This window comes from Capsicum annuum, chromosome 8, assembly GCF_002878395.1.
Source record: "Capsicum annuum cultivar UCD-10X-F1 chromosome 8, UCD10Xv1.1, whole genome shotgun sequence".
Lineage (NCBI taxonomy): Eukaryota > Viridiplantae > Streptophyta > Magnoliopsida > Solanales > Solanaceae > Capsicum > Capsicum annuum.
In genome coordinates this window covers 97233708-97260007 of record NC_061118.1, presented here as the reverse complement: position 1 = coordinate 97260007, position 26300 = coordinate 97233708, and the positions used below count along the sequence as shown (strand labels likewise).

General features: G+C 35.3%; 2 pseudogenes; one reads left to right on the top strand and one right to left on the bottom strand.

Annotated features, from left to right (window-relative positions):
- LOC124886534 overlaps nucleotides 1–3328 on the top strand; it is a 7412-nt pseudogene extending 4084 nt beyond the window's left edge.
- Nucleotides 3329–11171: 7843 nt separating this feature from the next.
- On the bottom strand, nucleotides 11172–12796 carry LOC124886615 (annotated as a pseudogene).
- Nucleotides 12797–26300: the final 13504 nt, after the last annotated feature.

Sequence of the window (26300 nt, the reverse complement as noted above, 5' to 3'; positions counted from 1 at the left end):
AATAATAATAATAATAATAATAATAATAATAATAATAATAATAATAACAACAACAACAATAACATGGGTAATCCAAAAAATTTTAAATTGCAATTTCTTGATAATGAAAATAAAAATCAAGACCTCTTGTGGATTCAAAAACCTCTTGTGAGTATTCTTTTTTATTATAATCGGTGGAATCGACCATTTCGCTACATAAAGAATAATTAATTTGACCAAGACTTAAGAACTGAATTGTCACAATATTTTTTTGACACATGTAAAAGTGATTGAAAACAAATAATATCCTTTACATACCTGCCAAGTTTATCAACTTTTTTTAAAATGATAAAAGAAATATACCCCTATTGTCACTCCAAAAAATGCTCCCTACTGAACTGGACAATCAGTGGGTTTCTACCAACAAAGGAAAAAGTAATAATCTTAATAAGGAATTTTTAAATCGACTTGAAGTTATAGACCGGGAATCTCTTTCTCTAGATATACTTGAAAAAAGGACCTGATTGTGTAATGATGATACTAAAAAATAATACATGCCTAAAATGTATGATCCTTTGTTAAATGGACCATATCGAGGAACAATAAAAAAAGGGGTTTCACCTTCAATCATAAACAATAATTCCCTAGAAAATTTGAAAGAGAGAGTTAGACTAAATAGGATTCATACTATGTTTCTTCTAAATACTGATTACCAAGAATTTGAACAAAAAGTGGATACGATTGATAAAAAACCACTATCAATAGAAATTGATGAGTTCTTAACTTTAATCAATGAATTTGGTAACGAACCAAAATCGAGTTTAAATTTGAAAGACCTTTCTTTATTTTCAGACCAAGAACAGGTAAGAACTAATTCAAAAAAAAGAACTAATTTTTTAAAATTTGTATTTAATGTTATTGATCCTAATGAGACCAAATCTGGAAACAAATCGATTGGAATAAAAGAAATTAGTAGAAAAACCTCGTTGGTCATGTAAATTAATCACCGAATTAAACCAACAATTGGGTAAATTTGAAGATGGCCTATCAATGGATCATCAAATTCATTTAACAAAATTCAAACGTGTAGTTATTTTTACTACCAACAACGAGAAGAAGGATTCTTTTGAGACCAATGAGGAAGTGCCTTTAATAAGCTATTCGCAGCAATCCAATTTTCAGTGAGGTATAAATAAAGGCTCTAAGGAGAAAAACAGTTATTTGGAAACTATTTCAAGCAAATGCGCATTCCCCCTTTTTATTGACAGAATCCCCCCCCCCCCCATTTTTTTTTCTTTTGATATATCTGGACTGATTAAACCAATTTTTCGAAATTAGACGGGTAAAAAGGGAGAATTTAAGATTCTAGAGTCTAAAGAAGAACAAACAAAAAGAGAAGAGAAAAAAGAAAAAGGACAAAAAAAAAGAGAACACCAGAAAGGAAAAAGCACGGCTAGCGGTAGTAGAAGCCTGGGATAACATTCCTTTTGCGCAAATAATAAGAGTTTACATGTTAATAAATCAATCAATTCTTCAAAAATATGTTGTATTACCTTCATTGATAAGAGCCAAAAATCTCGAGTGTATGTTATTCTTGCAACTTCCTGAAAGGTCTGAGGATTTGCAAGAATGGAATAGAGAAATGCATATTAAATGCACTTATAATAGTATTTAATTATCAAAAATAGAATTTCCAAAAACTTGGTTGAGAGATGGGATTCAGATCAAAATTTTATTTTCTTTTTGTCTGAAACCTTGGCATATATCTAAACTGTACCCCTCCCATGTAGAGTTGATTAATAAGAAAAAACAAAAATATGATTTTTGTTTTTTAATAGTTTTGGGAATGGAACCTAAACTTCCCTTTGGTTCTCCCCGAAAGCGCCCTTCCTTTTTTGAGCCCATTTTTAAGGAACTCGAAAAAAATTGGAAAACTAAAAAATAAATATTTTATAACTTTTATAACTATAACTCAAAAAGTTGTAAAAGGAAAAACAAAATTATTTCAAAGAATTTCAAAAGAAACCAAAAAATGGCTTATAAAAAATATTCTATTTCTACAAAAAATAAAAAAAAAACTTTCAAAAATAAATCCAATTGTATTATTTAGATTCAAAGAAATATCTGAATCGAATGAAACGAAACAAAGAAAAAGATTATCTAGTTAGTAATCAAATAATTAATGAATCATTTAGTCAAATTGAATCTGAAAATTGGCATAATTCTTCACTGATAGAAACCAAAATGCTGGATTTCACTGATAGAACAAGTACAATAAAAAATCAAATAGAAAGAATTACAAAATAGAAAAAGAAAGTAACGCTAGAAATAGACATTAGTCCTAAATCGCCAAAAAATATTTTCCAAATATTACAAAAAAAAATAAATACTCGATTAATATGCAAATTTCATTATTTTAGAAAATTATTCATTCAAAGATTATACATCGATCTATTTTTATCTATCATTAATATTCCAAGAATTAATACACAACTCCTTCTTAAATCAACAAAGAAATTGATTGAGAAATACATTTCGAATAATGAAATAAATCAAGAAAAAATTAATAATAAAAACAAAATTAACTTTATCTTTATTTCGACTCGAAAAAAGTCACTTTATAATATTCGTAAGAAAAATTCACATAGTTTTACTGATTTATCCTACTTGTCACAAGCATATGTATTTTACAAATTATCACAAACCCAAGTTATTAATTTGTCTAATTTTAGATATGTTCTTCAATATAAAAGAACATCTTTTTTCCTTAAGACTAAAATAAAGGACTATTTTAGAACACTAGGAATATTTCATTTTGAATTAAAACATAAAAAACTTCAGAGTTATAGAATCAATCAATGGAAAAACTGGTTAAGATGGCATTATCAATACGATTTATCTCAGATTAGATTGTCTAGATTAATGCCAAAAAATGGAGAACTATGGCTAATCAAAGTTGTATGGCTCAAAATAAAAATAGAAACTTAAACAAATGAAATTCATATGAAAAAGACAAATTAATTCATTACAAAAAAGAAAATTATTCTGAACTCTACCAATTAATTCATTACAAAAAAGAAAATGATTCTGAACTCTATTCATTAACAAACCAAAAAGATAATTTTAAAAAATGTTATAGCTATGATCTTTTATCATATAAATAGATTAATTATGAAAATAAAAGTTACTTATTTATTTCTAGATTACCTTTCAAGTAAATAAGAACTTCGATTCTTATAATTCCAACACGCCCAAACACAATTCTTTTGATATGCCCGACAATCTTCATATCAATAATTATCTAAGAAAAGGTAATCTTCGACAATCTATAGATGCAGAGCCCATAGAATGGGAAGAGTTTGCTACGGCTTTCTTAGGTAGATTCTTTCCCCTAGAGCAGAAAGAAGCCAAAATGTTAGAATTCATCAACCTCAGACAAGGTGGCATGAGCGTAAAAGTATACTCCCTCAAGTTCACTCAGTTAGCCAGGTATGCTCCTCATGTAGTAGCAGACAGTAGATCTAGAATGAATAAGCTTGTATCTGGGATATCAGGTAGAGTAGTTAAGGAGTGCAGGACTGCGATGTTTATTAAGAAGATGGACATATCTAGGCCTATGGTCCATGCTTAACAGATTGATGAGCATAAAATTAAGAAAAAAGAGAGGGAAAATAAGAGGTCCAGAACTGGTAGTTATAGTTTTTTTCAGCCAGGGTCGTAGGGTGGTAACCGTTCTTAGCAAAGACAGAAGTATTCAGCCCCAGTTCCATCTTCATCTAGTGCACCAATACCAAGATTCAGAAATGACCGTAGAGATAGGGCACCAGGATCCAAGGCCCAGGGTAGTAAGAGCAAGGTTTTTACTCATCCACTTTGTGAAGAGTATGGTAAGCATCATAAGCGTATATGTAGAGCAGGTAGTGATGTGTGTTTCGGATATGGCGAGATAAGTGACAAAGTCCGAGATTGTCCTAGGCCTGGCCCTAGAAGTAAGTACGGTCGTCCTTCAACTCAATTTGGTCCCCCAAATTAGCAGGGTGCTAATTTCAGCGCTATCAATGGGAAATGCCCAAATAGACTCTATGCACTTCAGTCCCAACTGGATCAGGAAAGTCCTCCTGATGCAGCCACTGGTATGTTATAGGTCCCTTATCTACATGTTCATGTTTCTTAAGATTCAGGAGCTTCTTTTTGCTTTTGTAACTCTTTGTATAGCAGAAAACTATAAGGTTAGACCAAATATTAACAGGACCTTTTTCAATTTCCCACCCTAGTGAGTTAGTCTAACACAGCCCGACAGGTATAATGGAACTGTCCGATTATGAAATCTCTGAAAGTCAGGCCTTCAATTACCAGTAGTAATACCGGTATGGGTAGGAAATTCATAAGGAAAGATAATTACCAACCCATTCCTATCTCAGTGCAAAGTTTTGTACTTCAAATTTCACGATACTTATGCATGCTTTCCGTTTTAGTCCCATGAATACATCTTATATACATGCATTTTTCATAGAATAGTGTATGTTTCAAGTTCCTCGTATGAGGAGTCCAAGTTTATCCAATGTTGCAGATCATGTTCCACGAATTCAGAAATTCTAAACCCAGTTCATACAGCTCATGACTCATGCACTCATGTTATGCTTTACAGTATGATTAGCCCACATGATTCAGACTTCACTCCTAATTTTTAGTCAAACTCAGATTATGCCACGTATACCCTCAGTGAATCGGTAGTGTTAACATTCCATATCGCAGGCCTCAGTTACATTATTAGTTCTATAATTAATATTCAGTAAAGGACTCAAATAGTCCTACAAAACCATGGCTTTCGGCTATCAGTTACTTAGTCATCAGAATTCAGTAATCCTATACCAGTCTAACCCTCAGTTATAAATAACCATCATTTAGTCTCAGTTACAGTCTTAGTTATGATTACTGTTTCAATTACCGTCTTAGCTACAATCTCAGTCCCAGTCCTTGTCCAGTAGTCAGATCAGAAACTCAGTCCAATTTCAAGATTACCTGACCATAGCATATGGCCATTAGTTACTCAATTATTAGTATTGCAGTACTTCAATTTACAGAATGTTTTTAAATCATGATTAGATGCCTGGTCTTGCATTCCTAAGGTAATACAGTTTTTCCTCACTCATGCTCAGTTACCTCATGTTACCCAGTCAGTCGTTACCTCCTATGTATAATACCCTATAGTCTCAGTCCAGCTATCCAGACTAAGTACAATTAAGTCTTACATGCCGAGTATTCAGATATAAGTTGTTCAGTTAATCAGATAAAATTAGTATATATTTATACATTCGTGCTCAGCACCCACGAAAATATTTTCAGTAGTCTCAGTTGCAGTGCGTAGGGTCTAGTCACTCTGTCTTAGCTTTAGATCCTGAATATCCAAATAAGATTTAGTTCGTAGGTGCCTTGTGCATCGCCCTAGTTTTCTTCAGTATCTCAACAAAATCAGTATTCTTAGAGGGACCTAGTGTCCCAAGGGGGAGATACACAATAATTCCCCAAACTCTAAATGACATAAAACATGTCATTATCTCTTCTCGTAATGAATCCAGTTTGGAGTAAGGGGTACTTATAAGTTGACCCTCAAACTCTGACCTCAACCGTAAGCCGCATATTAAAGGTACTCAGTTCAGATCATGATATCCAGCTCATGTATCACGTTCCAAACTCAGTTACATTCACGCATTTCCACTCGTGCATATCTAGTAATTAATTTCAAGCTCATTAGTATTTTTAATTTAAGAAAATAGTCTCCCTTGAACTTATCTAGTTTCATGCTCAGATTTCCATGACAAACTTGGTATCAATTACCATTTCATATTCAGTCATGCATTTATGAACCAGTTTACCATGCATCACATATAAATGTTCAGTATGATACATTTAATTTATCAGTCATGTCAGTCATGGAATAATGTTTTAGTTATTCATGTTCAGTATGTATGTCAGTTTATATTTACTTCCCTCTCAGTCAGTCTCATTCAAGGATGAATGTTCTCAAGGGAGAGATATTGTAAGACCCCATAAAATCCTAAATCTTAATTCAGTCCTTTAAGCTTGTCAAGGGGACCCAGACTTAGAAAATTCTAGCTAGGTTCCTAGACTTAGCCTATTAGTGTCCTTTAAAAGTTGGCAATCTCATTTTGCCACCTTAACGTCCTTTAATGGTCCGTATTTTTATTAGTTCATGATCAGGAAGGTCAATTGGAGTTCCCGAATAAGTTTTAGATTTTTCAAAACACGTTTAGATCATGTTCAGAGTACCAAAATAGTGGACCAATGCGATCATGGAGTGTCGCATCGCTAAACGTGTAGGTCAATATTTTTGTAGATTTCCAGATCCAAAACTTTTGAGGCTCGACACGATCTTGGCACGACGTGTTGAGTATCGTGTTGCAGCCATCAACGCGTCGCATCACTTGTAGCGTCAGCACCCAGTTTTTAGTCATTAAATATCCACATTTTTAAGGGCAAAAGAGTCAATTTCCCATCCTTAGATAAACCCAATAACATATGATTCAGCCATAGTTTACCCAAAATATAGAGTTTCTCTCAAGAACAAGCTAGGGTTTTCAATTAAGGATTCAAATTCAATACTTAAATTCAAGAATCTCTCCGTCAATCTTTGTAAAATCAGGAACTAAGGTATGTTTAGTGTTGATTTATGGATTTCTTTCATCCATGAAGTCCAATAACCCTCTTTCAAATTATAAAACATGATATTTATGGTGTGGGTTGTTTGTAACCATTTTTATCTTGTTGTATGATTCCCAAGTTGGAATCTTTATGTGTTTTCATGAAACTATGTTAGCATGCAAGATGAAATCCATGAATTGAGTTGTTTATGATATGTAATTTGATGATTTCACCTATTTCCTATGTTGTGCATGTAGGGGTTTTGACAAAATGGCTAGGAGAATAGAAATTAGGTATTTTAGCTCAATTGTGACTCAAATAATAAATACATGTTGTACCCTTATGACCAAGACTGACTTCCATTATATTGTGTGCATTATAAGCATTTGATGGAATATTCATGGGATTAAGTTGATGAAAGTATGACATGTCTATATCCAATTCCATCCATGTACAACATTATGAAAATCATGTGTTTCATGAAATTCCCAACTTATTGTATTATGAATTATTGATACTGGTTATGCGTTTACGAAGTGTCAAGTCTTGTCAGTTTTATGCTATCGAGTCCTGAGGGTACTTATACCCGACAATTTAGCTGTGTTCCTAGAGCCAGTGTCAGTTTTCATGATACTCCCATTCAAGCCATGATCATTAGAATTCAGTCAGTTACATAACTCAGGAAAACTCAGTAATCTCAATAATCTCAGAGAGTTATTCGATCTCAGTAGTATCTCGTCAGTCAATAGAATTTAGTGAACTCTGTTCCAATTAGCTAAAAGATACTATCAGTAACATTTTAGTTTAGTTTAAATAAGTTCAGTGTCTCTTCAGTTGGGAGTAGGATTCAGCACCGAGTGAACCCAAGGATAGGGACTCACCTGTTAGCCAGTAGTGGGTGTGATCCCTAAAATCAATCCTTGCATTCCAGAAATACGTAGCCAGTGTAGGTTTAGATGTACCCTATGAGTTTAGGGATTATACACCTCATTTGAGTTTTTCCTACTAGAAGGGGTTGACGGAAGAGCTCCCTATCAGAGAGGGTTTACTCATAGCTTGTCTTTACCCATGGCATGGTACTAGCACCCTTCTTGCTGGGGTTACAAGTTGGACCCCACCAATTCAGTTTTAGGGCATGTCAATTAGATGATTACCTCCCATAATCTCATTTTTGGATCCAGTCTCAGTTATAGAACTCAGTTCAGTTCTATAGTTTCAGGACTGTCAGATAGAACTTAGCTAGTTTTATCAGAATCATAAATGTCAGACATAGTCTCCCAGTTAATAGTATATTAATTATATGAAATTTATGTTACCAATATTTAAATTTTAGGACTATCAGATACAGTCAATTAGACCAGTTCTTCATAGTCAGAAATGTCAGAAACAGTTATTCCCTTTATAGTAATGTGACATCAATTTCTCGGTACTCAATAGACTTAGACTTTTAGTATCCTAATATTAGTACCCAGTTATTAGTAAATCCATGTTATAAAAATTCATGAGTCTGTATTATCATGATCTCAGATACAATTACATATTCATGCATGTATTCTCACGTTCATATTATTTGGTCAGTTAGTATTGTTCATCCATATGAACTATTGCATTCAGCCTACCTCACTTGCATACCAGTATATTCAATCTTATTGATGCATTTTCACTATGGTGTTTTATACCATAGGTTCAAAAGTACACGCTCCAGAGTATCAGTAGCATTCTAGTTTTAACAGTCAAAGTCAGTAGTGAGTCCTCATCATTCGAGGATGTTATTATTTGATTATTTCATTCTTTTAGAACTTAGTTTATTTTAGCAAATGGGGTTAGTTGGGGGATTGTTCCATCAACTCTTTATTTAGACAGTTCAATTTTAGAGGCTTTCAGACTACATCAAGTTCAGACAGTTATTTTAGTTGTTCTGGTGTTGTTATACCATATTTTCAGTTATGTATCAGTATTGAACCTTATGGCCTTTCGATTTATGTTTCCGTATTTATGATATTACCATTATTATTTAGGGCTCAGTTACAGATATTAGCCATGGCATAGCTTGTGGTCTTTCGAGATTATGAGCTTTGTGTAGCGTTCCCGGTACCAGATTCAGGGCTTTACAATAGGGGTTCAACCTGTGACCCCAGTTGGAAAGGTGCTAATACCAGACCATGGATACTAACACTGGAAAACCAGGATGCTAAGACTAACCGACGGGTTACACCTAGGCAGAGCCAAGCCTAATCTAACGGGTGACCCCTGGGAGATAGTCAAGCCTAGTCTGATGGATGACTCCTCATCCTGCACTGGCTATGCAGTTCCGGAGTACAAGGACTGCTAGTAACTACTCTTCCTCTCTGACGGGAATTCATCATCTCTGCACTTCTTCGGTGCTAAATCCTACCCCCAAGTGAAAGACACTAAACTAATTAACAAAACTGGACTAGACTGATGCTGAGTTTTCTGAGTTTTCGTGAGTTCTGGAACTGATTGAGTTCTACTGAGTTCAGTAGCTGACTGAATACTATCTATCATGACATGACTGATACTATTATGTAACTAACATTGGCACTAGGTAAACTGCTAGATTGTCGGTTATTAAATACCCCCATGACTCGATAGCATAAAATGAAAGACACAACATGATCAAAAGGCATAACAATGCTTGCTTGCTAACAATGCACTCATTTAGACATTTTGTGAAACACTTGATATACATGAACTTGTGCATGAATAGGATCATGTAAAAACATTCCTGCTTTCACTAGTCAATTCACAGAAGCATTTCATCAAACACTTGTAGGGCATAAGCTTGTACATGATTGGGACCACATAATAATATGTCATGATTCCACTATTTACTTCACCTAGACAATTTTACAAACACTTAGGGACCATGGATTATTTACATAATAATGGCCAACATACGAGCATCATGATACATTAATCAATTTGTTAATTCAAGGGTTTATCAAGATAATCACATATTCATCATACATGCGATTCAATTTTCATGAAACTTGTAATTAAATCATGGATTAAAACCCAACTTATATCATGAACATGAATTCAATCTAATTCAAACATGGAAATCATGAATCTGAGATCTTGTAGGTTTAAAAAGGGGTTTGGACTTCATGGGTGAAAGGAACCCATGAATGAACACCTAACATACCTGAATCTTATAGATTCTCGAAGTTCTTGAAGGATTTCTTGAGGATTAGTCCTGATTCTTAAAGCTAGGGTTTTTGCCTCTTTGAGAGAGAATGCCTTTTGATTTGGGGAAAAGTTGAATAATGAATGACTTAAAGACATTTTTAGGGATTAAATCCCGTATCTGGGCATATAAAAATTATGGGAAAAGATAGTTTTAACCCTGGATGAAACATTTAATTTTTGTTAAAATTTTTCGATTTGGGCCATTGGAGCGATGCGGCGCTATCGCACCATGTCTCTCGAATTTACCAACTGGAAAAGTTATTGATGGTACGATGCAGTGGTATCACGTTGCCACCTTGGATGCGACCTTGAAGTTCACTGCGACGCGGTAGGATCGCGTTGTCACACTGAAAGTGACAAATGTGAAAATAATCTATGGCCCGATGCACCGGTATTACGGTACCTCACTAGAAACTAACAATTTCTATTTTTACATACTCCGTGATGCACTACCGGACTGAATGAAGGTGTTTAATGGCTAAAATATAAAATAGCCATAACTTCTTACCCAGTTATCAAATTTAGACAAATTTTATATCATTGGAAATTTAACTGAATTTTCTATGCATCAGCAGGCTCTAAACTGAAAAATACTTAGTATTTAGAAAAATTTATATTGGATCACTCATGTACTGATAATTAATCTAGGCTAGGAAAATATGGGGTATTACAAGTCTATTCTACAATGTCTCAATTAGGTTATATGGTGTTAGCTCTAGGTATGGGGTCTTATCAAAGCATTTTATTTCATTTTACTACTTATGCTTATTCCAAAGCATTATTATTTTTAGGATCCGGATCCATTATTCATTCTACGGAAACTATTGTTGGATATTCTCCAGCTAAAAGCCAGAATATGGGTCTTATAGGAGGTTTAAGAAAACATGTAACAATCACCAAAATCACATTTTTATTAGGTACACTTTCTCTTTGTGGTATTCCACCTCTTGTTGTTTTTGGTCCAAAGATGAAATTCTTAATGATGGTTGGTTGTATTTGCTAATTTTTGCAATAATAGCTTGGGCCACAACGGGATTAACCACATTTTATATGTTTTGGATCTATTTACTTACTTTTGAAGGGCATTTAAATGTTCATTTTCAAAATTATGGTGGGAAACACAAAACCCCTTTCTATTCAATATCTCTGTGGGGTAAAAACGAAATTAAGAAAAACTCTTGTTTATTAACAATGAATAATAATGAAAGTACTAATTTTTTTTCTAAGACTAAATATCCAATTGATAAAAATGAAAGAAAGATGACACGACCTTTTATGAATATTGATTATTTTGAGCATAAAGTAGTTTATTCCTATCCTTATGAATCGGACAATACTATGTTATTCCCAATATTTGAATTAGGACTCTTTACTTTATTTGTTGGATCGAAAGGAATTTCTTTCAACCAAAAGGAAGTGAATTTGGAGATATTATCGAAATCATTAGCTCCATCTATAAATCTTTTGCATCAAAAGTCAAATAATTCGATAGATTGGAATGAATTTTTAAAGGATGCGGTTCTTTGAGTCAGTATAGCTTATTTCAGAATATATATAGAATCCTTTTTATATAAACCCATTTATTCTACTTTAAAAATTTGGAGTTCATTAACTTTTTTGTTAAAAAGGGTCCTATGATAATTCTGTGGGACAAAAGTATTAATGGCATATATAATTGGTCATCTAATCGTGCTTACATAGATTCTTTTTATACAAGATTCTTAGTTGGTAGGATAAAAATCTTAGCTGAATTTACTCTTTTTTATCGACGAGTAATTGATGGGATTACTAACGGGGTTGGGGTTATGAGTTTCATTGTAGGAGAAGGTATCAAATATATAGGGGGCGGACGCATCTCTTCTTATGCCTTCTTATATTTATCATATGTTTCCATCTTTATATTAGTTTATTACTTACTTTTTTTGACTTTTGATTCTTGAATCAAATTCAGATAAGAATCTTTTTTATCATAAATTTCACAATTACTAGTATTAATATTTTTATAGCCTCTCTCTATAAGGTGAGAGTGGAATTTATCATTTATTTTATCCTTTTCATTCACTGGAATTTCTTTTGTTTCATCAATTTTTTCCGGATCCGACCCTTCTTCCAAAAAAAGTTAAGGAGAAGGAAAAGGATTTTCTTCAGTGGATCCCTCTTGTTCCTGTTTAGTCCCTTCATTTCAAAAGCATTTTCTACATCTTTTTCTTCCTCACTTTTCTCCCTTTTTTCTATTTTTGAGGTTTCTTTTAGTTTCTTAGTAAGAATATGTGAGGGTATTCTGCCTAAATAGTAGACACCGGTAATAAATATGAGAATACTAAAGATCTGAGCCATAGAATTTCTCAATTCTAACACAAGGTACTTATTAGATCGAATGTACTTATTCGATCTAATAGAATGATTTTACCGTATCCAGACTAATACCAATCCAAGCCATTTCATGAATAAAATATGACCAATTAACCAACCAACCAAAACCACTTGTTTCAAATAAGATCTTGTTGTTGCATTGAAAGAGATAAATGTTGACTAATCTGGCTAATATTGAACTTGGTAAAATGAAATAGTGGAATAATTAAAAAATGAGATTATTCAGGAATACACATTGAATGCTGAGATTACGCATTGAATTTCTAGTAGTAGATCCATAATCAAAGAAATGTTTGTGATTGTTCCAGAAGAAATAAAACAAAAGATATGGTAGAGCTAGGACAATTATTATATAAAGTCTACCCAATGCTAGATGAAGAGGTGCATAATAGATTGATATGAACATCATGAGTTGTCCCATAATAAAACTAGTTATTGCTGATACCTTCTTCTCGAGTCCTTCTTCCATAACCAGAGCTCGGAGAAGGAAGAGATAAGAAGGCTCTATGGAGAATATGGTCAGAAATCCATAATAGAGTCCAGCTATAATGACCAAATTAATTATCTTCATGCATAAGGATACTAGATTACCTAGTAAAAGAGATTGAAAAACCATCACAAACCTCCCGTATTTCTTTTCTATTGCAATTTCTAGATTATTATATGATGATTTTTTCACTTTCCCTACATAAACAAATAGAAAGTGTTAGACTAGAAACGACATCGAAGAGATATAAAGGATGAGGCATAGAAAGAGTTAGACTAAAATAGAGCGACTTTGAGGTTCCATTTTAAATGAGGCATACAAGGGATCCACTACGAAGAATTCTGGGAGTTAAAAAGGAGCTTCGAGCTCATATTGGTCATGGGTTGGGAACAGGAATTAAACTCTGTGAGATCGAATCTCCTGTTGTTCCTCAGTAGCTCAGTGGTAAAGCAGTCGGCTGTTAACCAATTTGTCGTAGGTTTGAATCCTACTTGGGGAGATTTGATTGATTCTAAATTAAAGAATTCAGAATAAAGGGGCTCACTTTTCCCGTTAATAGTAGGTAACCCATTCCTTGTCTTTATTTTTATTGCATTCTATCTCATCGTATCATATTCTATTCTGCGAGATTAGAAAATCACCATCAATACCTTGATCTAGGTCCAAGATAATCCTTTGTTCCATAGCCCTAGGGTGGGGCTATTTACAACTAGCCAATTAAGAAGTCTCAAATGTACTAGCACTGCATCTTTTATGCAGTCATAGATTCTCCTGAGAGGTTACAATTGTCGTGAAAAAAGATATTAGTGACGAGAAAGGCTTTTTTTTTATTCTACTAATACTTGATCTGCTATTCTGCCCAAGCTTGGCTGAGGAAGAGTTACGGGGCATAAAACAAAAGATGCCAATCGGGCATACGATGTGTAATGATTCCCCCATTTACGATAAATAAAAAGAGAAAGAAAATCCATTACATTTCAACAAAAGACTCACACCCAAGTTTCATAGCTTTTGGTTCGCTATCCCGATCATGATTTTTACACCCCCAAAGGGAAAGGTACTTCCCTTTTGGGCCGGTTGTTGGCGAGGAAGGATCAAAACCCTCAACACCATGGTTCGTATCCATGTTCTCTAATCCTCTGAGCTACAAGCCCTACCCCGTCTCCACTGGATCTGTTCTCGACAGTACCTTAAAAAAGGGAACCTTTTCTTTCCCCAGCCATTTTGGGTTAACAAAATGTGAAAGTGTATTTATCTCTATAAGAAGGGTGTGTTTTGAGGTGTGAAGTGGGAGAGAAGGTATGTCACAATTGGGGTCTTAAAAAAATGGCCTTTTGATTTTTCTTTTGATTTTTCATTTTTTTTCATATTGAATAATAATAAGAGGCGTTAAGCTTTTTATCATCATGGCGTCGAGTTATTTTTCCATAGGACCTCCCCATAGAGAATAAGATGTTTTTTTATTCATTTTGCTACTGCAGCTGGGCCATCCTGTACTTGAACCAGAGACCTCACCCGTGAAGTAAATCATCACACCTATGGTCCAACCAATTAGGAGATAATTGATAGATTCTTTTTAGGGAGCGATTCATCCTTCACAAATGCAGCATACAACTCTCTATTGTACTGAGCTCTCTAAGTATGCTTGTTCCCCCCTTATTCCTTACCCTGGTAAGTCTTTGTGAAATAACTCCGATGAGAAGAAAAAAAGGCATTAAGAGACCCTCCTGGCCCAACCCTAGACACTCTAAGATAATTTTTGAAACCTACTCCTATTTTGATTTCGAGTCAAGAAAAAAATGGCTAGAATGGTACAATCCCTCCGTCACCTAAGAATGAAAGGGGTGATCTCGTAGTTCTTGGTCTGTGAAGATGTGTAGTTAGGTGCTCCATTTTATTTTCCCATTACGCCGAACCTAATCCTATGCTCAAGAGATAGTTGTCCATACACTGATAAGGGATGTATGGATTCTTGAAAAGAGAAGAGCCGTGGTGGTTCCCTCCGAATTGCTTGGATCCCACGATTGAATCAAAAGTTGGATCTACATTGATCTTACCCGAATCGCCCCATCAATCCTTATAATGAGGAGTTTGGTTTCAAACCTCGGTTCAACAGAAGAAGTATTCCATGCTAATATGCCTTTAATGATCCACATCTTAGGGTCAGGCACCAATGAGCACATTGAACTATCCATGTGACTGAGAGACCTCACAGCCCAAGCACAATAATGCAATTATCAAGGGTGCATGCTACTATTGAGGTAATAGCCTATCGTGCAAGCCTCTCATTGGGGGCCTGCTATGCTAAAATTGAGAGAAACCCCATCCCTTTCTTTTATTTTTTTGCCCCCATGTCGCCACACAGGAGGAGCATGGGAACATAAAAAAAGGGGTCCTATTGACCTATTTCGACCTAGGATAATAAGCTCATGATCTTGGTATTACTTTACTATCGAGAAAGGAAAGAAGACTTTCATCAGAAAGCTTAACTCAGAAATAGCTCCCTTCTTTTTTAGGGGGTGTGAAGCAATGTCAAACCAAAATACACAACAAGAATTATCTCTCCTGGAAAAGGAGGTGATCCAACCACGCCTTCCAGTATGGCTACCTTGCTATGACTTCACTCCAGTCACTAGCCCTGCCTTCGGCATCACCCTCCTTGTAGTTAAGGTAACGACTTCGGGCATGGCCAACTCCCATAGTGTAATGGGCGGTGTGTAAAAGGCCCGATAATGAATTTATCACCGTATGGCTGACTAACGATTACTAGCGATTTTGGCTTCATAAAAGCGAGTTATGGTCTCCTATCCAAACTGAGGATGAGTTTTGGCGGTTAGCTCACCCTTATGAGATTGCTACCCTTTGTTCCAACCATTATAGCACGCATATTGCCCAAGGAATAAGGGGCATAATGACTTCAAATCAGCCTCACCTTCTTCTGGCTTATCATCGGCAGTTTGTTCAGGGTTCCAAACTCAATGATGGTAACTAAACATGAGGGTTGTGGTTGTTGAGTGACTTAACCCAACACCTTATAGCACGAGCTAACGACAACCATGCACCACCTGTGTCTGCATTCTTTAAGGTACCCTTTTCTTTCAAGAGAATTCACAATATTTCAAGCCCTGGTAAGGTTCTTTGCTTTATATCAAATTAAACCACATGCTCCACTACTTGTATGGGTCGCCGTCAATTCCTTTGAGTTTCATTCTTGCGAATGTACTCCCCAGGTGGGATACTTAACGTGTTAACTACAGTACTACATGGGCCAATATGCATAGAGCCTAGTTGTCATTTTTTATGGTTAGGACTACTAGGGTATCTAACTCATTCGCTTCCTTAGGTTTCGTCTCTCAGTGTGAGTGTCGGCCCAGTAGAGTACTTTTGCCGTTAGTGTTCTTTCCGATCTCTACATATTTCACTGCTCCACCAAAATTTCCCTCTACCCCCTACCAAACTCCAGCTTGGTAGTTTCCACCGTCTGTCCAGCGTTGAATCTTGGGATTTGATGGCGGACTTAAAAAGCCACCTACAGACGCTTTACGCCCAATGATTCCTGATAATGCTTGCATACTCTGTATTACCATGGATACTGGCATAGAGTTAGCCAATACTTATTCCCCAGATACCATCAGTGCTTTGTCTCTAGGAAAAGAAGTTCATGACCCGTGGACATTATACCTCCATGCAGAATTGCTCCGACAGGCTTTTGCCCATAGCGAAAAATTCCCCACTGCTGCCTCCCATAAGATTCTGGGTCATGTCTCAGTCCCAGTATAGCTGATCATCCTTTTAGACCATCTACTGATCATCGCCTTGGTAAGATATTGCCCCACCAACTAACTAATCAGATGCGAGCCCCTCCTCGGGCAGATTCCTCCTTTTGCTTCTCAGCCTACGGGGTAATAGCAGCTATTTCCAACTGTTGTTCCCCTCCCAAGGGAATGTTCTTACCATTAATCACCCGTCCTCCACTGAAAACACCATTTCTCATGTTTCCCATCCAACTTACATGTGTTAAACATACCGCTAGCATTCATCCTGAGCCAGGATGGAACTCTCCATGAGATGCATAGTTGCATTACTTAAAGCTAACTTGTTCGTAGACAAAATGGATTTGGAATTGTCTTTCATTCCAAGGCATAACTTTTATCCATGCTTTATATTCTCCCGGAGTTTGCTCCTAAAAATATATCCATCCCTGTCCCCTTACGCCAATCCCATGATCCACTTATCTATTCTCATTGAACGATGGCAGAGGAGCAAATCCAACTAGAAAAATTCACATGGGGCTTAGGGATAATCAGGCTCACACTGATGACTTCCACCACATCAAGGTGACACTCTAACACTGAGTTATATCCCTTCCCCACCCCATCAGGAAATAGAACTGACTAATCCTAAGTTAAAAGGTCGAAGAACTCAACTCCACTATTCTTGAACAACTTGGAGTCGGGCCTTCTTTTTGCACTATTATGGATATGAAAATAATAGTCAAAATTGGATTCAATTGTCAACTGCCCCAATTGAAAATAGGATTAACTATGGATTTCGGAGGAACGGACTGGAGTTACATCTCTTTTCTATTCAAGAGTTCTTATGCGTTTCCACGCCCCTTTGAGACCCCGAAAAATGGACAAATTCCTTTTCTTAAGAACACTTACAAGATTTGTCACTACAAAAAGGATAATGTTAACCCTACCATTAACTACTTCATTTATGAATTTCATAGTAATAGAAATACATGTCCTATTGAGACAGAATTTGAAACTTGCTATCCTCTTGCCTAGCAGGCAAAGATTTACCTCTGTGGAAAGGATGATTCATTCGGATCGACATGAGAGTCTAGCTATATTGCCAGAATCCATGTTTTATATTTGAAAGAGGTTGACCTCTTTGCTTCTCTCATGGTACACTCCTCTTCCCGCCAGCCCCTTTTCTCCTCAGTCTACAAAGATAAAATATAGGACTGGTGCCAACAATTCATTACAAAAGAAAAAACTCACTAATTCAGGATCACTAATGAATACTAATCTAATATAATAGTCTAATATACTAATATATCTAATAAAATAAAAAATACTAATATAATAGAAAAGAATTGTCTTTTCTGTATACATAGGTCATCTAAAGGATCTCGGAGACCCACCACAGTACGAAAGCCAGGATCTTTTAGAAAATGGATTCCTATTCAAAGAGTGTATAACCGCATGGATAAGCTCACACTAACCCGTCAATTTGGGATCCAAATTCGAGATTTTCCTTGGGAGGTATCGGGATGAATTTGGAATGGAATAATATTGATTCACATAGAAGAAAGGGTTCTCTATTGATTCAAACACTGTACCTATGAGATAGGGATCGAGGAAGGGGAAAATTGAAGATTTCACATGGTACTTTTATCAATCTGATTTATTTCTTTCCTTTCGTTCAATGAGAAAATAGGTCAAATTCTACAGGATCAAACCTATGCGACTTAAGTAATGATGTAAAAAAAAGAGGGAAAATATTCACATTAAATAAATATGAAGTAGAAGAACCCAAATTCCAAATGAACAAATTCAAACTTAAAAAGGATATTGAGGTACCTCAAAGGTTATCTTCGCAAAGGGATTGATCATGAAAGATCTTTTGTTCTTCTTATATATAAGGCCATGATTCGATCCACATATGTTTGGTAAAGAGAATAATCTTATCCTTTGAGAATAATAAAAATGGACAATGTTCAATTAGAATATGAAAACGTGACTAAATTGGTCGTAGTTACGCTTTGGGGTGGAGTGGAAGAAAGGGGGGAGGGTTCTCGAAAGCGAAAAAGGATCTAATGAATTTGAAAGAATTGAAAGAGGAGTTGTATGAGGAGAAAATCTCATGTACAATTCTGTAAAGTGGCAGTAAGGGTGACTTATCTGTCAAATTTTCCACTATCACCTAAAAAAAATAAAACTCTGCCATACATTAGTTTCCAGAGTACGATTAACCTATGGATTTGAAATCACTACTTATATACCTAGTATTGGCCATAATTTATAAAAAAATTCTATATTATTTGTAAGAGGGGGAAAGGTTAAGGATTTACCCGGTGTGAGATATCACATTGTTCGAAGAACCCTAGATGCTGTCGGAGTAAAGAATCGTTAACAAGGGCGTTCTAGTGAGTTGTAGATTCTTTTCCAGGACTTGTATCATTTGATGATGCCATGTTAATAACTAGAAATATGTAAAGTGTTTGGATAACCCAATAACGAAAGTTTCATAAGGGGACTAGAGCAGGCTACCATGAAATAAAAGATCTTCTTTCTAAAAAGATTCAATTTGGAACTCTTATATGTCCAACGTTTAATATTGAAATAATTTCAAGGTTTTCCCTGACTTTGTCCGTGTCAACAAAAAATTCAAAATACCTCAACTTTTTTAGAGTAGGTCCGAGTCAAATAGTAATGATTCAAAGCAGTTCTTTTTACACTATTTTGGAAACCCAAGGACTCAATCGTATGGATATATAAAGTACAGGATTTCCAATCCTAGCAGAAAAGGGAGGGAAATGAATACTCAATTTAAAGTGAGTAAACAGAATTCCATACTCGATCTCATAGATACATATAGAATTTTGTGGAAACACGTATTCGATAAAAGTCATATGTACGGCTTGGAGGGAGATCTTTCATATCTTTCAAGATCTACCCTACAATATAGGGTAAAAAATCCAAAATAAGTGGCTTTATCCCTTATAAAGAGAAAACGATTCTTAAACCCCTTTACGCTCATGTCACGTTGAGGTACTATAGAAAAAAATAACAAACTTGGGTTGAGGGCTTGGCCACCGAGTTAAGGGTTTATACAGTCCCCAAAGACGGATTATACACTAGCCTAGTGCCTTATGGTGTATCAGATTCTGATACACCAACCCTTGCGACAAACTTGGGGTGGGGGCATAGTCGCCGAGTTAAGGGCAAATCCCATATTACCCATGGGATACTTTCAGATATGTAGGGTGTACCACTTAGCTCACAAGTAACCCAAAGAAAAGAATTGCATTGACAACACTATTTTAAGATCATTTGAAATGGCCCATGTATTTTAAATTACTTCATACATAACGCTTTATGAAATGCTCTCACTTATGTTATATATAAAAGTACATTATTATGGATTGCTCTGCGTACCAGTACATTTGTATTGACCCCTCTATATTTTAGGGTTTAAGGCTCAGTTTAGAGGTCCCGCTAAGCTATAGAATTGTCAGACAGAAGTGTACAGTTGGTGAGCCTCCCTTATTCCGAAAGGCCTAATACATAAGTCATTGTTATTTTATTTTGATTCATGATTCGACTAGGGGCCTTGTCACAGTCTTCAAACATAGGTTGTTTTCTGTTAATAGAGATTTTGTAGACTAGTATGAGATGTTTTTTATCTTTATGAACTTATTGCAGTATTGAGTAATCTGACATAAAATTTGACCATGATTTTATTTTGTTATGTATTTCCATATTTCCTCTTAGTATATGAATAGTATGTATGATTGTAAGTTAGAAGGGGTGCTCGGGCCTTTATAGTTTGGGATGTCCATCATAGCCAGGGCCTCGGTTTGGGTCATGACAAATATGGTATCAGAGCACGGTTCATGGTCCTAGGTAGTCTTCAAAATCATGCCTAGTAGAGTCCTACTTATGGGTGTGTTGTGCACCATACTTATAATCAGGAGGCTACCGGGCATTTAGGAGTTTTCTTATTCTTTTATACTTTAGTTTGTTCTATAGCATCATCTATAAGAAAGTTATCCAAATTTCTTTCTTTTTCTAATTTCAGGGGCCATGCCTCACTGTCGAGGTGATACAAGTCTTAGAGTGTAGTTCCTCCCAATAATATGGTTCTTTCTGATTGAGTTATCCATAAAGTTAATTGATAGAATAAGGACTTGAGAGGAGTCCATTAGTGCTTCAAGTTGTATTTATTTGAGTGTATGTCTTTATTCTAATAAAATTGTGCTTTTCTGCCTGGGGTACAAAATCTATTCAGTCCCCTTTTAAAATTCTTATTGCAGATGTCTTGCATAAGGGTAATGATGTATAGCAGAATGTTGGAACTGTATTTCCACCTAAGTATTAGTATATTTTAAAGTGTCATACCTGTTGGTAGTGAGATTGGCCAAGAATTTAGTGATATGAAGTCACGAGGTTAGAAGTTAGAGTGAGGGTGACTTTTGTGTAACTAAATAGTTTTAGTTTTTTAACCACTGATTGAGAGGTGTTTGCCATTTTAAAGTGATAGAATAATGTGGTAGCAATAATTGTAGATGGTAGGGTAAACTGTAAAGGAAGTGACTGGATATGATTATTATGTGTTCAAAATTAGGAAGGAGCTCAAAGTGAATAGCTATCGTGGTTGTAGAAATCATTTATAAGAGGTAAGTGGAAAGGAGTAGATTAGTCAATAGGTTATGGGTAGAGACTCATTAATGTTTATTGGATTTTGAAGGTAGTTGTGATGTATGCAAGGGTAAGTAACTATGATGTGAGGAAGTGGAATATGTTGATAAGATCATAATGGGTTATAATATGAGATTAAGATCGACTATCCCTATTATGTGACCTTACCTCTCTTGATTTTTTCTTTCTCTAGTAGTCATAAATTAGTACTTTATGCAAGAAGGTATGTAGTGGATTTTGAGTTGTAATAACGAGGTTATGGCAGGGTTGTGATTGTAGGTGGTAGCTAAGCGAAGTGAAGCATTTGGGTTGATTTCCCAATTTGATGGACTAGTATAGTATATGGCATTCCTTATCGGTAGTGTATAATCGAGGATAGACAATAGGCTTGAACTTTAGATGTGAAGTTTATTTGTAAGAATAGTAGCTTAAGATTGATAATGCATATTTTGTAGGAATAAATTAGTTGGAATGGTGTGGTGTTTTAAATATCCTAGGTTGGTGACTTGCGAAATAAGGAGTGGATAATTGTGATACGTATATAGTCATGAGAATTAGTGCAAAAAAAGGGATGAGTTATGGTTGAATCATTAAGTGGATAAGAGTGTGAGTATATAAGAATAAGTTGAACCCCGAGGTAGCATGTTGTTACATAAGGTGTGATGTGTACGAACGTCACATGTACCTAGCTGTCATTCTCGAATCTTACAGTATGGAGAAGTCTGAGGAGTTGTTGTATGGCATTATTTAAAGTTTAATTAAGGAAATATAGGTAGGCAATATGCATCTTTAGTATTGTTTTATAAATTTTGTTAAGCTATAAGTGATATGATTAGAGGTGTAATGCTAGTATCCTAAGAAGTTGAAGATAGGGCGTTAAGTGTTTACAAGCATGGATGTCTATGCCCATGATAATGTTAGTCATAAGTCGACGATTTTAGGGGTTAGAGAAAGTTATGATTAGTGTTCCTGAAAGGGGGATGTCCTAGCAAGAAATTAGTGTGTTTTTATTTAAAATTACTATAGAGAGTTGTGGTTATAGTTTGATAAGGGGGTATGTCTGTAAGTCTAGGATTGTGACTTTGATCTAAGAGAGAGATGATGAATAAAGATAGTTCCTAAATGTTCTCAGTGTGGCAAGTTGCAGGAAGGAACCATGATAAACCTAATTCTACTCAAGCATAATCCTCCTACTACAATTTAGAAGAGTATCCTGCTAGTGTCTTACATCATTTGTTCAAGTCATGCCTATGCCTATGGTTCGAGTTCTCTATGGACTTATGTTTATGATCTAACCTCCAAACTAGAAGTAATTAAATATCTTAGTAATCCAGACTTTCATGTATTCAAGCCATATGTTATGTTATTCGTGATGCATGAAAATCTATGCCTCTTAGCATGATTGTCCTAAGAAAATATGTTTCTATATGTCACTGATTCATCCTACGTTGGGTTTAGACAAGGTGTTAAAGTTTAAGCAACTCATGGAAAATCTCAGTTCCTTAAATAAGGAGAAATCACTTCAAGCGGCAATCTTTGTCTTAGTTGTAATCTAACACCCCGTAGCATTCTCGACTCCATACTAATCTTGGTTGCATGTATGGAGAGCTAACAACCTAAAAAAATTTCTAATTGTTAAAAGACTCAATCATATTTATAAGCTCTTAACTTCCATGATTTTCAAATTGATCTTCCCGATCCCGAGACGTAGATTTTTGAGTTTATTCATCATCAGGGGTGTAAAAGGGGTGTCTCGGGAAAGTTTTGGATTTTCCAAACTACGTTTGAGGGATAATTGGATGATCAAAATAGTGGGCCAATGCGATATCCTCACGTCATGCCAGGAACAGCGTGGCGCTTAATACATCGAGTTCCCAGTTCGTCTTACTAATTTTTGGGTCCAGGAGGGTAATTCAGTCTTTTTCCCTCATTTTATCTTGATATGTGCACCAATGTTTTCTCACTGTGCTCTTCTAAGAATTCATATTGTATTGTGTTTCTTTTGAACGACTCTCTACTTATGATCCAAACACTTGATATATGGAGCACTTCGTGTCTACTTTATCATATCTTCAATTCATGTTCCTCCTTGAGTAGTGCAATAAGTATAAGTTATGGTCTAATAGTGTTATTTTCATTCATCATATTTATGCTTGGGTCTCTTAACGACCCTCTGTATGATAGTATGATGGAGGTTGTGGAAGCGCCGTGATATGTTAGATAGGGGACTAGATGTTCTTGAAGGTGAAAAATTTGATGTGAATTCTCGAGCTAAGGTTATAGGTGAAACGGAAAAGATGGCGACAAACTTTTATTGTGTGAATAGCTAAGGAGGAAAGTGGCAAAAATATTTGTGAGAGTGATTGAAATTGTTGGTCTTAGTGGGGAGATCCATGTAGTGATTGAAATTGTTGGTCTTAGTGGGGAGATCCATGTAGTGGGTATAGTAATGATTAGGCTTGAATGTTGTGCTTGCTTAAAACATAAAACCTATGTGCTATATGGTTAGTACTCTCTAAATTAAGTCTCGAGTGTTTTGGTGGTAGTGATAAGATGAAAAAATATTCTTAAAGAGATGTAAAGTATAGGGTTCCGCAGTTTAAGTTAGCACCTTTTAACTCTGAGTTAGGCTTCAACATAGTAGTACTAAGTAGTGAGACTCAAATTGTTGTGGCTAGATGTGTGATTGGAGAATTGTAAGTTAGCGAGTGTGAAGTATGCTATTTATTATTTGGGGTGTAGAAGATTAGCGCCTCTAAGTTTTAAGTCTATTCGTGATACTTGGTAAGGTAGAGACTGTTTCTAATCCTATATTACTCGAAATCTTATTTCATTATTAGTACCAATATAAATTAGGTCTATGATTATCAAATAAACCCCTTCCACATGTTGTGATGATTATGATTCATAGAACTTATGTGCAACATCATCCCTATGTAAAGTCCCAATATCCCATGTTTCATGCTATCATGTTTCACTAGGGGTTATAATAAAGTTTGTTTAAAATCTTTGCATATTTTGTTACGGAAAAATGTTCAATGCGATGTTTTGTTATTTATTCTACACTTTTATAGCTTCAACAAATCCTTACCCATCATTCGAGGATGAATGATCCCAAGGGGGAGATAATATAACACCCCCCATTTTTTAATTAGAAAGCGAACCTTTGTTCCTATGTGTGTAAGCTTTAATTCCATGTTTTATATTTAAACTCATGTGTCATGATCTTTCTCCTACTATATGAAGAAATTATGAAGTGAAAAATGTTCATAGAAATCACTTAGAGCGAAGTTGAGCTAAGAATCTTTTATTCATCCAAAATTTGATAATCGATTCTACAAGGTTCTACTTTGAACGTGTATAACTTTTTATATATGTGGAATTTTTCAGCTCAAGACACAACAAATTGTAGGTGATTGAATTAGCTTTCCAACAATATCAATTTCATCTAAATCCAATAACTGAACGAAAAGTTATGGTATTTTTTGTGTAAGGCAGTAAGCCAATGCGATAGCCACGTAGTGCATCGGCCAGCGCGTTACGAAACTGCTTCACACGCTATTTTAGTTCCAAATGGGTCTAGGGGCACTCTTGTTACTTCCCCTTAGCTAAAGTACATCCATAACATAAAATTTCAGCCGCAAGAAGCATCAAATGCCTGTTTATTCAATTTTTCTCAAATAAAACCCTAACCACCTCCCCAAGAAACAAGATTCAACTCTTTTTCTCCAAAACAAGAATTCAAGCTATTTAACTTCAAGATTTTCAAGAAGAGAGTAAAGATTAGGTTTCCAATCATCAAACTAATCAATATAAAGTATGTGGGGTTTTCCTAAAACTACATGGGCATAGTAAACTCTTCTTAATGATGTTAAAGGTTTAGAAATCATGAAAGTACAAAGGGGCTTGGATTTACAATTATAATTATGCATTTTGAAACTCTTTGATAATATTTCTTTGGTCTTAATGCCTTCCCTTGAAATTGATTTGGTTTGTATATATGTATTTATGTGTTCCAAGCTTTGAACTATGAATTGAGAGCATGAATTATTAAATCTTCCCCTTTCTCATTGTGTTCCTAATTGGTTTACAAGTTATGAGTTCCTAAATTGCATTATTTAAAGAATGAGTCAAAAACCTTATTACCTTATGTGAAATTTATGATGGTTGAAAATTAAAGAGGGGGATATTATCATGATTTAAATGCTAAATGTGATAATTGAAGGAATTTCAGGAATGTTTTAATTGACCACCATTTGTTGGAATTATTGAAAGGATGAGAATCTTTGCATGATTTTGACATGTTTTGAAATATGAATTCTCTAATACTGTCTGAATGATTTGGTGGTCTGAACATTGTTTTAAATGAAAGAATCATACATGAGACTTTATGGCTCAGATATATGACTTGCAAGTCTTGGTATGGCGATACCAAAATAGATAATGCCATAACATGCTCAAAACAGAACATAAGTCAGATTTCATTTAGCTTATTAAATTTTGAATTTAGAAAGGTTGATGTTTAGAACAGGTTAAAAATGGTCACTAAGAGAGTTATGTGGTTACCCGAAGTAGGCATGAGTCATACGATTCTTTTCCCAAAATCATGTTTTGCTGATACGGGTTTATATTGTCCCCGAAGAGGGATTATACGCTAGCCTAGTGCCCTGTGGTGTATCAGATTCAGATACTCCAACCATTGCGGCAAACTTGGGTTTGGGCTTGGCCTCCGAGTTAAAGAATGATCCTATATTGCCCGTGGGATACCTTCAGGTATGTAGGGTGTACCACTTAGCCCATGTATTTTAAATTAACATAAATTGCATCGACAACACTATTTTAAGATCATTTGAAATTGCCCATGTATTTTAAATTACTTCATGCATAACTCTTTATGAAATGCTCTCACTTATGTTATATATAAAAGTACATTATTTTGGATTGCTCGACATACCAGTACATTTGTATTGACCCTCTATATTTCAGGGTTTGAGGCTCAATCTAGAGGTCCCGCTAAGCCGTAAAATTGTCAGACAAAAGTGTACAATTGGTGAGCTCCCTTATTTTGGAAGGCCTAATGTATAATTCATTGTTATTTTATTTTGATTCATGATCCGACATGGGGCCTTGTCTCGGTCTTCAAACATAGGTTATTTTCA